Consider the following 15,208-nt stretch of genomic DNA (forward strand, 5'->3'; position numbering starts at 1 on the left):
AATTGTTTTGATGCCCATGTTGGTTCATTGCAGAATGTGACTGAGGAAAAAAAAAATTACAAGAAAATTAAAAGCTCATTTCAAAGAGAAACTAGAATGCTCTCCTCAGAGGGTCCATTTGGGCCTGGACTTTCAGCTTCAGTAATACTTTTTTTTTTTGTTTTGTTGATGAAACAAAGCCATGTGCGTTCACAGACCAGCCAACACAGCCACACAACAGAATGAGTGAATAATCCTGAAATTATCATCATTCGTGACATCCCTGAGAAATTAATCAGCGTCCTGGCCTGTGAAATTTTGGATATGCATTTAGATATGCCCCCCCATTTTTACTTTCATTTTTTTTTCTTTTTTTTTTTTTGAAGGCAGTGAGCTTCATTTAATGGTTCCTCTGTATTAAAGCAATGTACCGCATTGTAGGGCTTCTTCCCTCCCCTTTCCTCCATGGGCATAGAGGGCAAGGAGCCCTGTAATTCATAGGCAGGCAGGCCTCTGTGCCCCGAGGTAAACTCGGTTCCACAAAGGGAATTTTCATTGTGGTCCTGTGGCTCCCTGACATAGTGGAGGCTTCAGGAGGCTAGTGGTAAAAGCTACCAAAGAAAAAGCTGGACCAGAGCCACTGACGTCATGTCAGTAAATCTGTTGGAGGAGCCCCACCGAGCAGCGCCTGCCAGCCGGCCCCTGCACTTTGGCCTTGCCTGGTCAACTGTTCTCGCTGTTTCCTCCACCCCCAGGCCCCCCCCCTCGCCTACATTGTTGTTTTCTTTTCCTTTTCCCTCTGTGTGGCTGGGCTTGTGTTGAAACCCGTACACTCTTTGAAAATCACCCCTGAAACTGGTCCTATGTTTGATGCCCTCCCCCGGGGGAAGGCAAAACCCAGGGATTGGTGGGCAGGGGAGGATTGAAAACTTGCCCCCTAGTGGGACTTCTTGATGACGAATGATCCATGAGGACATCATGGGAAACAGCCGAGGTGCCAGCTCCTGACTCTGTACTTTTAGAGAGCTTTGCTCTTCAGTACTGGGTGCGTGTGTGTGTGTGTGTGTGTGTGTGTGTGTGTGTCCCCTTCCCCATTTGTCTGTTTGTACACACGTGTGCGTATGTGTGCGGCAGGGGAAAGAGAATAATGTTCAGCAGCAGAGAATGGTAGAAGTCCCGAATTGCAGAGTTCTGCAGAGGGTGATTTAGGAGAATGAGTTCCACGAGGACCCCTTTATTACCCATTACTCATCGGTCAGCTGACCCTGAACTTTCTCCCTGGTTTGCAACTCTAACGGTTAAATCTAGAGCTACATGCTTCTTCACATCTTGGGTATTTAGAGTCGCAACCCCAGATGCGCCTGAATTAAAATATTGCTGTGCTAAATCTATTTTTACATCTAGGGCAATGACATCTAAAAATAAACCTTATCCCACCTGTTACCCACTTTTGAGAAGTTTGGATGCTTCAAGTCCTAGCTCACAGACCAGGCTCTTGATCATGGCTTCAAATGGGATGTCTACATATCACTTTTCCTGCCATTGGCGTGATGTTTTATTTCATTAACCATCGTCCTCCTGTTTATTTTTCTAGGAATATTCATTTGCAAATAAGAGTGAAGCATAGGTTCAGATTGGTTTTGAAGTTCCTGAGTCTTAGGGTCAGAAACATATTAAAAGCAGTATCTTATCCATGAATCATTAGATGAGTCAGTTCCTGAAACCACTACAAGCCTCATAGTTCTTGGCTACAAGCAAAAGCAGGAAATCCAGGCTTCAATAACTTCCTTTCCCAGTCCTGGCTGTAGTCGCATTGGCGGTTAGGTTCTGCTGCCTGCCTTTGTAAGCGGTAGGAAGATGTATGTCTGAGGAACAAAGGCACTCAAGTCAATTTACTGAAACTGTTTATAATTTGTGGTCTTGATCTGAATGTGAGGCTGCATTGGCATACCCTCTCTGCTGTGCAGCCGTGCACCTCAGCCAGGGAGGGCGGTGGGCTGGGTCCCCTGAAATGCCCCTGCAAACCCAAGCCGAATGTTTCAAGGAGCTTTAATGTTCCAGTGAATCCTCAAACTTGTGGGCATGGAAGCAGACATCAGGCAGAAAGCTCTGGAGTCCATATGTACAGCTGAAGTATCAACTTCTTTTGTTCTCTGGGTTGAGAGGGAGGGTGGAGGCAGGGAGGAGAGAGAGAGAGAAAGAAAGAAAGAAAGAGGAGAGAACACACCCATACCAGCCAGCCTGAGCTCTGGCTTGTCTCTTGCTTTCCCTTGCAGTTTACTTCCTTATAAACCGGGTCTTTTTTTTTTTTTATTTTTTTATTTTTTTAATCCTTTTGCAGTGTTTTTCAGGCCAGTCTTACTTCAAAATCGGCTCAATAACTATTTTATTAAATGTTTTAAAAAGTAAGGGGGAATATGAAGTCCTTATCTCCCAGTGTAATGGGTTCACTGCAACTTGAATTTCTCTTCTTTCCCGAGCAGTCCCCACTTGTCTGTGTTCCGAAGTCAGAGCAGACATAGGTTTGTGTCTCTGCCAATTTAATGCTTTGCTTGTGAACTTATGGACTTTTCTGATTTTGAAAAAAAAAAGTTAAAATTGAGTGTGATTCATTTTCATTTATCAACTCCTCTGTTCTTTTCCTACGCTAATTGGTATTGGCTAGCTGTGAGAAAATGGGACTGAACTTGGACTTTTTTCCCACTGGGTATATGCAGAGTCCTTGGAAGTTCTGATAGAAGTCTAAAAATAGAGTGGGCAGGCAAACTCTGTGAAAGAGATGAGGAAAAAGAAGGAAAAGTGAAGTGATGAGCAGTCAGTCATACACTGATGCTGTCTTTTAGATTGAGCTTGTTTCCAATTCATGGCTGGCAATGACTCAGAAAGGTCAAATTCTATTTCAGCCTTTGTAAAGGATAAAATAAAAGCAAATGCAAAAGTTTGCCTGCCTTTTTAATGAAGCATGGCTGATTCAGAGCACAGCCAGGCTGGTGAGTGCCACTTTGTTCTTACTTGTCATTTGTATTTTGTGTTTGGGTAATTCTCGGTTCAACTTCAGTCTAGACTGGAAAGGTTCGGATAAGCTGTTGAGAAAGTTACGCTCGTTTTGATTTTAGAGGTTTGACTGAGAGTCATAATATCAGCCTTTGGTTTTCCAGATTTCAGGCTTGTAAGAAAGAAAACAAAACAAGACCCTTAGTCCTAGGTGAGTGTGTTAGGGAACCAGTGGAAATATATTCCTCTTATTAACGCAGTAAGAGTTATTGTCTAAACTTGCAAGATATTTTTCCTTATGTTGTGAGAGATACAAACCCAATTATTTTTATTTGTCCTTCATCGATCTGAGCATTAACTTCTTTTTGATGTAAATTTCAGGCTGGGAGTACAGACTGAATCTGGATTGCTTACTGTCGCCGGACCAAGTTGTTCAAGGCCAGGGATTGATTCATTAATTAAAATCAATGTAAATGGATTTGTAAGCCTCCTGTAACAGATTATCTTATTAGCAACCACACAGAGCAGCCCGTGATCTGTGAGGAATGTGTTTGTTGCCCTAGGTGAAATAGACCCCGACTGATGGACTCTTTGGGGCGATTTTATGAAAAACCCAGCGGCTTTTGGGAGGAAGGAGCGAGCCTTGCTTAACCTTTACACTGCGCAGTTTCTTCCAATGGAAAATTACTTTTAGTGTGTCTGCCCCAGACAGCGTCAGTTCTGTGTATGTGTGTGTCGAATATCCCTGCAGTGGCTGCCTCTCTCACCCACCTTTGCATTCATGATCCCAGGGACATTTTCGTGTATTGGCCAGGTTCTGCCTGTTTCCAGGCAGGATTCCTGCCGAGAACCTTCCTCTAAAGAGACAAGGAAGAACCAGAAATAACTTCCCATTTGATAACAACAAAATGCTTTTTTTCTTCGACCCAAGCAACCAACAAGCAAGCTACAAAGGAGACACTTATCTGTTATTTGAGGATCTGGCTGTACAGCTGTGCTTCCTTGGAGTGAGGGTAGGGAGACAAGATGGTACCTTTGGAAAACCTTGTGGCTTTAACAAAGGTCAGAGTTCATTAAGCTGTCATTTGTATTGTTACTTGTTGTAACTGTGCCAGACACGGAGATACCTTCTGCAGTCAGACCAGCTTACCCACCTTCTCTCTGATAGTTGGATCAAGGGGGTTCATCTCCCCCAAGCTGTGCTCAACTGTCCTGAATATTTTGGGATTGGGACAGCAATCCTAGTTTGCCTTTCATGTTCGCATTATAGTTCAGGGAAAATCTAATTGGGGGGTTGACTCATGGGTGCAGAGAAGCATGGAATAAAACTGCTTTGCAGAGAGAAAAGAACAAAGCAGTTGTGCAGGGCAGGAAGACAAGAGACCTTGGGAAGTCTCGTTTGTGGATGGTTTTCCATTTCTTGGTTTCCACTTCCCCTGAGGGCTGGCTGCAGATCTTGACTCAGGGTCTTCTTATAGACCCCTTGGCTTTATTCAGGGTCTGCTGATAGACCCCCTTGGCCTTATAATGAACCATGTTCTATCTTTTGTCTCCCTCGCCCCACCCCCTTAGGTTAGTGGGAGTGGGTTACTGTTAATTGAAGCCAAATGGTCTCTGGCCAACTAGTTTGCTGGGAAATAGGCCCCGTGTGGTGTTCTGGAGAAGCCCTACTCACAAAGGCAGCTAACTGTGGCAGCACATGGCTTCCGCTTGGCTTGCCATGCAGGGCTAATGTTCTGGACCCTGTGCTCCAGTGTGGATTCGGTCTGACGGAACTTGATTTTATTCCCTAGGTGTTTGGCTAACTGGGTAGTACCAATAAGGGTTACCCCTTAACTTGTGTCTCCGACTGGAACATTTCAAGGCCTTCCTTAGGCTTTTCTCCTGCTTGGTATGCCCTGTGGATTTAGGTTGTGTGATGCTTCATTCAAACGTGGCAGGTGAGGAGGAATTTTCCCCATCATACCCCAGGGCACTGGGATGATCTGGTTGGCTAAGCATCTGGAAAGAGGCAAGCCAGGTGTGTCATTGGACCTGAGTGTCCTGCCTGGTGGCACCACCCTTCACATCCTCCCCTCCCGTCTCTCATCAGTGTGGAAAGCATGCTGTCTGTGGCCTTTGGCAAATGCTTCCTGATGATAAATCCAATGTGTACATTGTGCACGTGCTTCAAACTTCCTCTCGGGGAATCTTCCAAATTCGTTGGGTTAGCAAATGGATGAAATGGCAAATGCCTTCTTGAGGAGACCAAATAAGATGTGTGCCCTCGGGGATGGTGTCAGGTACCAAATGCCTGCTTCTGCTACTGTTCTCCAGATTGGGAGGGGGGGGGGCGCGGCGGGGAGAGCAGTATAAACGAGCAGGGAGGAAGACATTTAGAAACGGCAAAGTAGAAGCAGTTAAAGAAGATAGAATTTGTTCTGGAAATCCTTGTCCTGCACGTTAGCAGATGTATATGCAGTATTTGTTGGCATCTTTACAGAGTTGAAGCCGTTTTGAGTTTAGGCTTGATATGACATGTTACGTTCTACTCAGTTCGTAAAGTTTAGTCTGTATATTTAGAAAGTAGACACCTGGAGAGTTTTTTTCCTCCTGTAACTTGAGAGGTAGTGGGAAGGGGAAACTTGGTGGAACATTATCGGGATGTGGATACGAGGAGGGCGGATTTATGGAAGTGCGTTCCCAAAAGTCCCATGTTTAATCAAAAATAATGTAGGGGCGCCTGGGTGGCTAAGTCGGTTAAGCGTCCGACTTCAGCTCAGGTCACGATCTCGCGGTCCGTGAGTTCGAGCCCCGCGTCAGGCTCTGGGCTGATGGCTCAGAGCCTGGAGCCTGCTTCCGATTCTGTGTCTCCCTCTCTCTCTGCCCCTCCCCTGTTCATGCTCTGTCTCTCTCTGTCTCAAAAATAAATAAACGTTAAAAAAATTAAAAAAAAATGTTCATCTGAAGCTCTACAGTTCGGATAGTTCTTTCAGTAGGTTGACTCACTTAGCCCTCATAACAACTTGGCTTTCGTAAATAAGCAAGTGGGGTCTCAGAGGTTAGGAGGCTTGCCCAGGGTCACAGAGCAAGCAGGCAGACCGTGCCCAGGGTGCTGCTGAATCATGCTGGAGGCCTCCTTTGCTGTGTGCTCTCCAAGCTGCCATGGGAGTAGAATGTGTTAGGACAAGGCTACAGAAGGGTGACATGGGGGTTGGGGAGGGCAGGCAGGTGGGGTCTGGGGACAGGAAAGGAATAATCTTTAAAAAAAATTTTTTTTTGAAATTTATTTATTCTGAGAGAGAGAGAGAGAGCGAGAGAGAGCGAGCGAGCATGCTCATGAGCAGGGAAGGGTCGGAGAGAGAGAGGGAGAGAAAGAATCCTACGCAGGCTCCACACCTACAGTGCGGGGCTCGAACTCATGAACCCGTGAGATCATTCTCTGAGCCTAGATCAAGAGTTGGAAGCTTAACTGCATGAGCCACCCAGGTGCCCTTGGAAAGGAATAATCTTAAACTATCAGTTCAGACAGGTCTCTCTGCAGTGTTCAGAGCACAGAAAGAACTGGAGTGGTCTCAGATGATCTGTCCACTGGATTGCAAACCAGGCCGAATGTCTTTGTCTCACAAGTAGTTTTTGTTTGTTTGTTTGTTTGTTTTAAATACTGATTCCTGCTGTTCACCCTGGATCTTCTAAGTCAGATTGGCCAGTGGTGATGCTTGGGTGGCCAGTGTTCTGAAACCTTCCTAAGTGATTCTTGATAAGGTATCTGAGTCCCTCTTAATTCTGGCCCCAGGTCTCTTTAACTAGGAAAGTTCCATAAAATTTAGCTACTTGGCATCTCCAGGGAGCTTGTTAGACTAGCAAAATCTGAGCCTTCCTCCCCTCCCCCACCTCCAGGCCTGCTGAGTTAGAATCTTCATTTTAATAAGATTCCAGGTGAATAGTCCAATACCATTTGAGAAACACAGCTAACATCTCAGGGAAACCAGGAGACTGTGGGATGGGTAATTGCACATACACTTTGTAGGGCTGTCTTTTGCCTTTTGGGTTTCCTTGTTTGTAATGTTTCCATGCAGAAATTAATTTTAGAGCAGATTTATCAACTCTTACTTTATGGCTTCTAGGTTTTTCATTTGCGTGCAGACTTTCTTACTTTGAAATAATTGGAAGAAAGTCTTCTACTTAAAAAAAAAAAGGTCATACTTTACATACTTGAGTGTGTCTGGAATTTATTTGGTGTATAAAGAGTGACGTAAGGAATCTAGACTTCTGTACCTAATGCTTGACTTGTCCCGACACCGTTCATTGAATCTTTTCTCCATGGGTCCAGACACTGAATTCATATTGTTTGATTATCTACCTGGAGCTTTAATTACCGTAGCTCTGTCACAGGTTTTGATATCTAACACAGCTACGTACTTTTCATTACTCCCCATTTTAAGATTTTTGTTACCTGCCTTTTTCTCACCAGTTTGGTTATCTATGTAATTTTACAAACACTTTGCGTAGTTCAAGAAATTTTTCAGAAACTATTTTTATTGGTTCTATTAAGTTTATCGATGAGTTTAGCCTCATCCCACTTGTTTTATATTTTTTGTCTTTTCTAAATTATATATCCTAGTCATTCAGAACATTTTCCAGTCACAGTCACACCAGCCTTTGTAACAGCTATTTTGAAAGTTGTGAGAATGTATCTTCTGCAGGGTTTTATCTTTGGAGAGCTTCTCCTGATTATCCTATCCAGTAGGTGTCTTTCTCCTCAGCCCAGCTGCTGCTTATTCTGAATCACTGTGTCCTTTTCATTTCTCTCAATAAAATAAAAATAAACATCCGATTATGTGACCTACCCCCTAGATTGTAAGCCCTTCAAGGGAAGGCTCCATGCCTGTTTCTTTTTTTTTTTTTTTTGGCTGGTGTAGTTGCTCAGTGTTTAGGAAATTTCTGGCAGTTAGCATTCAATAAATAAGGGTTAAATGAGTTGGAATGGAGAAATCCCAGTTACCAGAGCTCCTGGCCCTTTAGTTGAAAGTTAGCTTTGTGTAGAATTGTCTGGATTTGGATCCCACTTTGAATCCACCGTTTGAGGAATGACTCATGCGGATTACAGCGAACATGTGGTCCTTGGTGGGGAAGCATTTGTTATCTACCCCTGAATGGAGGACAGGCCTGGGAGTGTTTTCATCTGTGAAAGCTGACAGGTGGTATGAATTGGTTCTGGAGAGAGGGGCTTGGTGACCACCAGTGTCCGGTGTAGCCCTGGTCACCAAGCAGGCCGTCCTTTTGGTGAAGAACGCTCTGACCCGGATTCTCCTGCTTCGAGTGTAGCCGCATCCCCCCTTTAGGTGGTTCTCTTTGTGTTTCCAAATTCTTTTCAGACTTGGGAAAATAAAATATTACTGCAAAGAACTTTGCATCTTTTTTCTGTTTCTGAAAATCCTTTAGAGAAAACAGCATCACCCATTTCTTAGACCCTTTGGCTTTAAGTACAAGCACCCAACTTGCGAGCTCCACATGGACGGGAACACAATTTTCATTATTTTTATGTCGTTAACACCCAAATGCTCAAGTAGTGAGGGAAACCAAACTATAAACGTAACAGTATACATGTATTTTTTTCAATTTTTAAAAATGTTTTTATTTATTTTTGAGAGAGAGAGAGAGAGAGAGAGCGAGCAAGTGGGTGCAAGCATGGGAGGGGCAGAGAGAGAGGGAGACACAGATCCGAAGCAGCTCCAGGCTCCGAGCTGTCAGCACAGAGCCCGACGCAGGGCTCGAACCCACAAACCGTGAGATCATGACCTGAACCAAAGTCGGACGCTTAACCGACTGAGCCACCCAGGTGCTCCTATGTATATATATCTTTTAATTTTTTTTAATGTTTTTATTTTTGAGAGAGAGAGAGGGAATGCATACACGTAAGTGGGGGAGGGGCAGAGAGACAGGGAGACGCAGAATCCGAAGCAGGCTCCAGGCTCTGAGCTGTCAGCACAGAGCTCGACTCAGGACTCGAACTCCTGAACCTGAGCTGAAGTTGGATGCTTAACCGACTGAGCCACCCAGGCGCCCCCGTTTTTAAATTATTATTAAAGAAAAAGCGACCTTTTATTGGACTGCAGCGGAAAGAAGTTCTGCGTATATTTTAGTTTCTGCTAGCATTCTTAAAAGTCACACTGGTCTTAAAAACTTTTCCTCCTGCAATGGGAGAGTTTCTAGAAATTGTACTTCTCGACTCTCATTATTTCCCTTCACTCCGAGGCGAGAAGGGTGGGATGTTTGGATGGAGTTGGTCAACCACTTAAAACACTATGCCTCTAAAACACTAGGCCTCTATGATTTGAGGCCTATATTTGGGATAATTCAAAACTCCAGTAGTGTTTGAGGGCTTTAACACATTTGGTGCCAAAGGACTTGGTTTTGTAGGTTGTAAGTAGTTCAGGTGATTGTGTCTTCAGTAAAAATTACTTTCAAAACAATCACTGTGGCGGCACTGCCTGAACCCACAGCCGTCTCCTTGAGCTGAGTTCGTGGGTCAGTGGGGCAGCTGACCCTGCACGGGACAGAGCAAGGACACCGTCTCTAGCACAGGGCCCACCTTTCGGTTCAGCCTTTGGGCAAAACCATAGCAGTCCCCACTGGTGCCCCCATTGTCCCACCCCCTTTGCATTTGCCTTCGCTTCTTTGTGTGTACCGTGTATACTATTTGAAGAGTGTAAGCCCGTGGTGTTTTCTTTAATAAAACTGCATTTATCCTTGTGTGGACACAGCGTGTTCTCAGAGAGTCCGCATTCTTAGAGAACATTGGGAACAGTTGACTTACATTTTTTTTCTTTGTTTCTTTAAATACAGCCTTCCTCTGATTTGTCAACTTTAAAACTGTTGAAAGTCAGTAGAAAAAGTTGATTGAAGGGAGAAGGGGCTATTCTGGAGTGTTTTAATTTAGTAACTGCACTTGGGAGTGCTAAGGGCTTTTACTTTTCTAGAACCTGTAGCAAAGCACAACTAAGATCTCAAACCTAAGTTGGGCCTTGCGTTTGATCCGGGAAATTGGGAGGTTGGAAAAACCAAACGGGCCTGGATAAATGAGTTGCTGCCATATTGAAAGGGCGAAAGTTGAGTCATTGGAGCATGCCGTGCCTGTGAGTCCTCACTGTCTCTTTTTTGGGTTCCAAATGATGGCACAAACTTTGAATTTATTGTGTGTGTGGGGTCTGTGTTGGGTGCAGAGGATTTGGAGAATGAGAACTCTAGGCTGGTTCAAGGAACTTCAGGGAAGCAGTGTAGTGGGGGAGAGAGCTATGCTATGGGGATTATCCCAGTCTCCTGTGGTGAGTCATGTGGTGGGGTGGGTGAGGGTCTGCCAGAGAAGAGACTTGGGGCTGGGGGTCCTGAGTTCCTGCCGAAGCTAAAATAGAGACAACTTACATAGAGAATGTGAGCGGCTCATCTTTTTGGCCCCGTGGGCCGTGTAGACTTTACTCCACATAAACAAGATGAATTTCTACATGGAATGCCAATGAATGACAGTATGACGTAGGAAGCGTGAACCGTCTAGCCCCCGAGGGTGAGTGTTCTCACCCCCGACTCTCTCTGGCTGGCTCCAGAACCCTTCTTTGGATCTGCTCATGGTCTCTGTAACTGGAGACCTGGAGGAGGTAGAGCCAAGCTATGGACCTCCTTCACCCTAGTCTGTTCTGGAATGGTGAATTCTGCCTCCTCGTCTGCCCTTTGCACTGGAGCCTTTTGTGTGTTCTGCTCTGTGCACTGTGGCGGCCTTGGGTGTCCGTGGTCCTGGGCTGTGCAGGGCGCGGATGTTGGGACTGATCCTCGGGCTTAGCGCTGGGGAACATCACGGACGGGGTGAGCAGAGTTTCCCTCTCCCACGGCTCGTTCCTCAGACTAGTCCCCTTCTCGACTGCCTCTTGTGCTTCCTGCCTTCCATCTGTACAGCGCTTTGTGCCTTAGTGTCCTGTGGCCAAGTCTGCTGTCCTAGTTGGTCCTCACAACAATGCTGAGGGTGGAAAGTGTCAGGCTTGTTAGCTCCTTTTTAGAGATGGAAGACTTGAGGCTCGGAGAGATGCACTTGGGTGTGTAAAGAGCAGAGGCCAGCTGGGGCGCCTGGGTGGCTCAGTCGGTTAAGCGGCTGACTTCGGCTCAGGTCATGATCTCACGGTCCGTGAGTTCGAGCCCCGCGTCGGGCTCTGTGCTGACCGCTCAGAGGAGCCTGTTTCAGATTCTGTGTCTCCCTCTCTCTCTGACCCTCCCCCGTTCATGCTCTGTCTCTCTCTGTCTCAAAAATAAGTAAACATTAAAGAGCAGAGTCCAGCAAGGAATCCTGAGTCTCTATCAGATGCTTATATGGCGACTCTGCCGTATGCCCGCTCCGTCACCGCCTTTCTCCCAGGCTGCAAGCCTCGGCGGACCATCTCTCTTCCCCTTGTGAAACGATGGAGCTATGACCGTCTTCTCTTGTCTGGATTTCTCTAGCTGTCCCTGAGACGTGTCCACTGTGGTTAATAAAGTTCCTACGCCATCACTATCAGGACCCAGCAATACCTCTGTAGAGTTCTTACTGTTGGCCTTACACTTAGAGCTTGCAGCTCATTTAATTTTCACAGTAATTCTGTGAAGTAGGTGTAGGTGGTATTATCACCTCCGCTTAATAGAAGAGGACGTGGAGGCACAGAGAAATGAAGTACCTTGTCCAGAGTTGCACAGCTAGTGTCAAAGCTGGGATTCAAACCCAGACTGGCTGGCTTCTGTGGCTTTTAGTCTCTACATCTGACCCGAGACTCTGATTTCTCGAGAGCTGCCTCTTTCCTGTTTCATCACTCAGCCGCTGGGCACGTGCTCTTTGGCCTGGCACGTGAGGGCCCAGCAGTGTGGTCTCAGTGTCTCTTTCCAGCCTGGTGTCCTACAAACGGGATATTGTCATTGCCCAGATATCCCCTATGCATGCCATTCCCTCTGCCAGGAAGGCTTCCCTTAGCAGGAATGAGGACTTCGGTGTGTGGCTGTGCCACCAGTGAGGTGTGTGAGGTCACTCCTGCTGGCTGAGCTGGGGTTTCCCTGCCCGGTCCGTGGAGGAAATGTCCCCTCACACGCTGCTGCTGGGATTTAAGTGGTGCCGAACATGTGCTCAGAGAACGCCACCTGTTCTGTTTCGTTGAAATCTCCTTGTTTTCTCTGCAGCTGCCTCCTTCAGGAAGTCTTCTCCCAGCCCCTTCCCCTTTCACCAGAAGAGGACTTTTACTTCCTTTGACCCATCAGTGTCTCAGTGGCACCCTCGCCATCCAGCACGTTTACCGTACTTCATACGTGTCCTTCCTTCCTCCTCAACTGTAAACTCTCAGGGTGCAGACTGTGGCCCACACAGCCTCGTATCTCCACCGTGCTTTGCATACGGCTGGCATTCAGACTAGATCCATGGAGTGAGTGAATGTGGCGCCACTGGAATCCAGTTATTGTGTCCCTTGGAGAGTGGGGTGAGCGGTGCCTGGTGTCAGTGGACCTGCAGGAGCGACCATCTGTCGCCTGGGCTCTGGGTTCTGCTGCTTGTTAAAATCCTTCCCTGATAAAGCTGGAGATCCTTCCTCTTGTTTTCAAACCCAGGCTTGTGAGGTATTGTGAATTTGCACAGGCATCTTCTTTTTTTTTTTTTTTTTTTTAATTTTTTTTTTTTAACGTTTATTTATTTTTGAGACAGAGACAGAGCATGAACAGGGGAGGGTCAGAGAGAGGGAGACACAGATTCTGAAACAGGCTCCAGGCTCTGAGCTGTCAGCACAGAGCCCGATGTGGGGCTTGAACTCACTGACCGCGAGATCATGACCTGAGCCGAAGTCAGCCGCTTAACCAACTGAGCCACCCAGGCGCCCCTGCACAGGCATCTTCTAAGGAAACCAGCTAAAACCCCAAACCTCTGGAAGCACAGTGGCCCTGGATGTGCTTTTATTTTATTTTATTTTATTTTATTTTATTTTATTTTATTTTATTTTATTTTATTTTATTGATATTTGGTGAAGACCATTTTAATTATTTAAAAAATCTTAATTTTGAAGTATAGTTCAAACAGTATTATTTGCTTCAGGTATACAACATAGGGATTCAACAGTCATATCTGTTACAAAATACTCCTCATGGTAAGTGTACTTACCATCTGTCATCATACAACGTTATTACAGTATTATCGACAGTATTTCCTATGCTGAAGTCTTTATCCCTATGACTTACTTATTTTGTAAGTGGGAGTTTTTACCTCTTAATTAACCCTTTACCTGTTTCATCTGTCCTCTCCCCCGTCTCCCGTGTCTGGTGACAACCAGTTCTCTGTATTTATGAGTTTCTTTCTGCCTTTTTTTTTTTTTTTCACATCCTAGATTCAGATGAAATCACACAGTATTTGTCTTTGTCTTATTTCACTTGGCGTAATATTCTCTAGTCCATCCGTGTTGTCACAAATGGCAACATTTTGTTCTTTTTTAGGGCTGAGTGATATTCTGTTGCACATACACCACGTCTTTATCCATCCATCAGTGGGCATTCAGGTTGCTTCCTTATCTTGGTTATTGTAAATAACGCAGCAATAAACATAGGGGTGCAGATAGCTTTAAGAATTAATGTTTTCGTTTTCTTTGGTAAATACCCAGGACTAGAATTACTGGACTGTATGGTATTTCTATTTCTAACTTTTTTTTTTTAATTTTTTTTAATGTTTATTTATTTTTGAGACAGAGACAGAGCATGAATGGGGGAGGGTCAGAGAGAGAGGGAGACACAGAATCTGAAACAGGCTCCAGGCTCTGAGCGATCAGCACAGAACCCGACGCGGGGCTCGAACTCACGGACCGCAAGATCATGACCTGAGCCGAAGTCAGCTGCTTAACCGACTGAGCCACCCAGGCGCCCCAATTTCTAACTTTTTAGAAGAACCTCCATGCTGTTTTCCACACTGGCTGCCCCAGTCTACATTCCCACCAACTGTGCATGAGGGCTCTCTTCTCTTCGCATCCTCGCCAACACTCGTTATTTCTTGTCTTTTTGATGTTAGTCATTCTGACTGGCATGAGGTGATATCTCATTGTGTTTTTGATTGTGGATGTGCTTTTTATATTTTTTCATTTTTATTAATTTTTTTGAAGTTGTTTATTTTGAGAGGGAGAGAGAGAATGAGCAGGGGAAGGGGGGTGCGGGAGGGACAGAGAATCTGAAGCAGTCTCTGAGCTGACAGCAGAGTCTGGTGTGGGGCTCGAACTCATACCGTGAGATCATGACCGGAGCCGAAGTCAGATGCTTAACCAACTGGACTGTCCAGACATCCAGGCGTCCCTGTGGATGTGCTTTTAGAGCCTGGAAGGAGGTATGTTAGAGGAACCTGACTTCTGCCAAGTCAGAGACATGTATTTATCCTGTATTCTGGCTTCATTGGCATTGTGGTTGGTTTGTTTTGGGAACTCCCCTCCATGTACCTAGACCAGAGGAAGGTGATGTGTGTTATGGGCAGTTCCCCCTACCAAGCCTAGGGAGAATGCAGTGTGACCACTCAGTTTGGTAAGTGGAATTTGCCCGAGGAGCTGCCCTTTCCCCTCTTGAGAAGTTACAGGTGACCGAGGTGTCTGAAACCAGATAGCCTGCGTCGTATTAACTCTGCTGATGAGAATGTTGCAGTACTCTCTTACACCCTCCTGGCCAGCCACTTCCACTCAGTATTCCTCAATTTCAGCCATGCTCAGCTGTCCCTGATGCCTCCCTGCCTTCTTTCCCACCTCTGTCTACCTGTGCTACACCCTTATACCCTTGTCATTGTCCAACTCTTGTTTCTAAAGAGTAGAATTACGTCATTTCACAGAAGCCTTCCCAGCTCCTGCAGGGCGATATAACTAAGCCTGCTTTTGTCTTCCTTAGTAACCCCACACCGTTCCTCTGCATTAGCGTCCGTCGCATTGACCCCTATGTGTTGGATTTATCCCATTCTCTCCCCGAGCCCCTTGAGGGCAGGAACTTTGTATCCTGCCTGGTACACAGGAGCTCAAAGCATGCTTGCACAAGTCAAAATATTTGGATGTGATAGTCATAGCTAACATTTGCCAAGTGCTGTAACTGTTTTTTTTAGCAGGTGAGTCCTGCTTATGGTGATGGTCACTCGTTTTTGGTATCCCGTTACTTTTGAGGATATTGCAGAGCCGTCCAAAATGAAGTACAATATTTATGCTGATAAAGACATACACCGTGTGTATGCTCCAGCGTTTGCCTTGCA

At 45.6% G+C, this 15,208-nt stretch overlaps 1 protein-coding gene across 9 annotated transcripts in view; it reads left to right on the forward strand.

Moving 5' to 3' along the window:
* TEAD1 (TEA domain transcription factor 1) overlaps positions 1–15,208 on the forward strand; it is a 270,028-nt gene that overhangs the window by 19,109 nt on the left and 235,711 nt on the right. The gene's annotated exons all lie outside the window — the stretch shown is intronic.

Source organism: Prionailurus bengalensis, chromosome D1 (assembly GCF_016509475.1).
Source record: "Prionailurus bengalensis isolate Pbe53 chromosome D1, Fcat_Pben_1.1_paternal_pri, whole genome shotgun sequence".
In the NCBI taxonomy this organism is placed as follows: domain Eukaryota; kingdom Metazoa; phylum Chordata; class Mammalia; order Carnivora; family Felidae; genus Prionailurus; species Prionailurus bengalensis.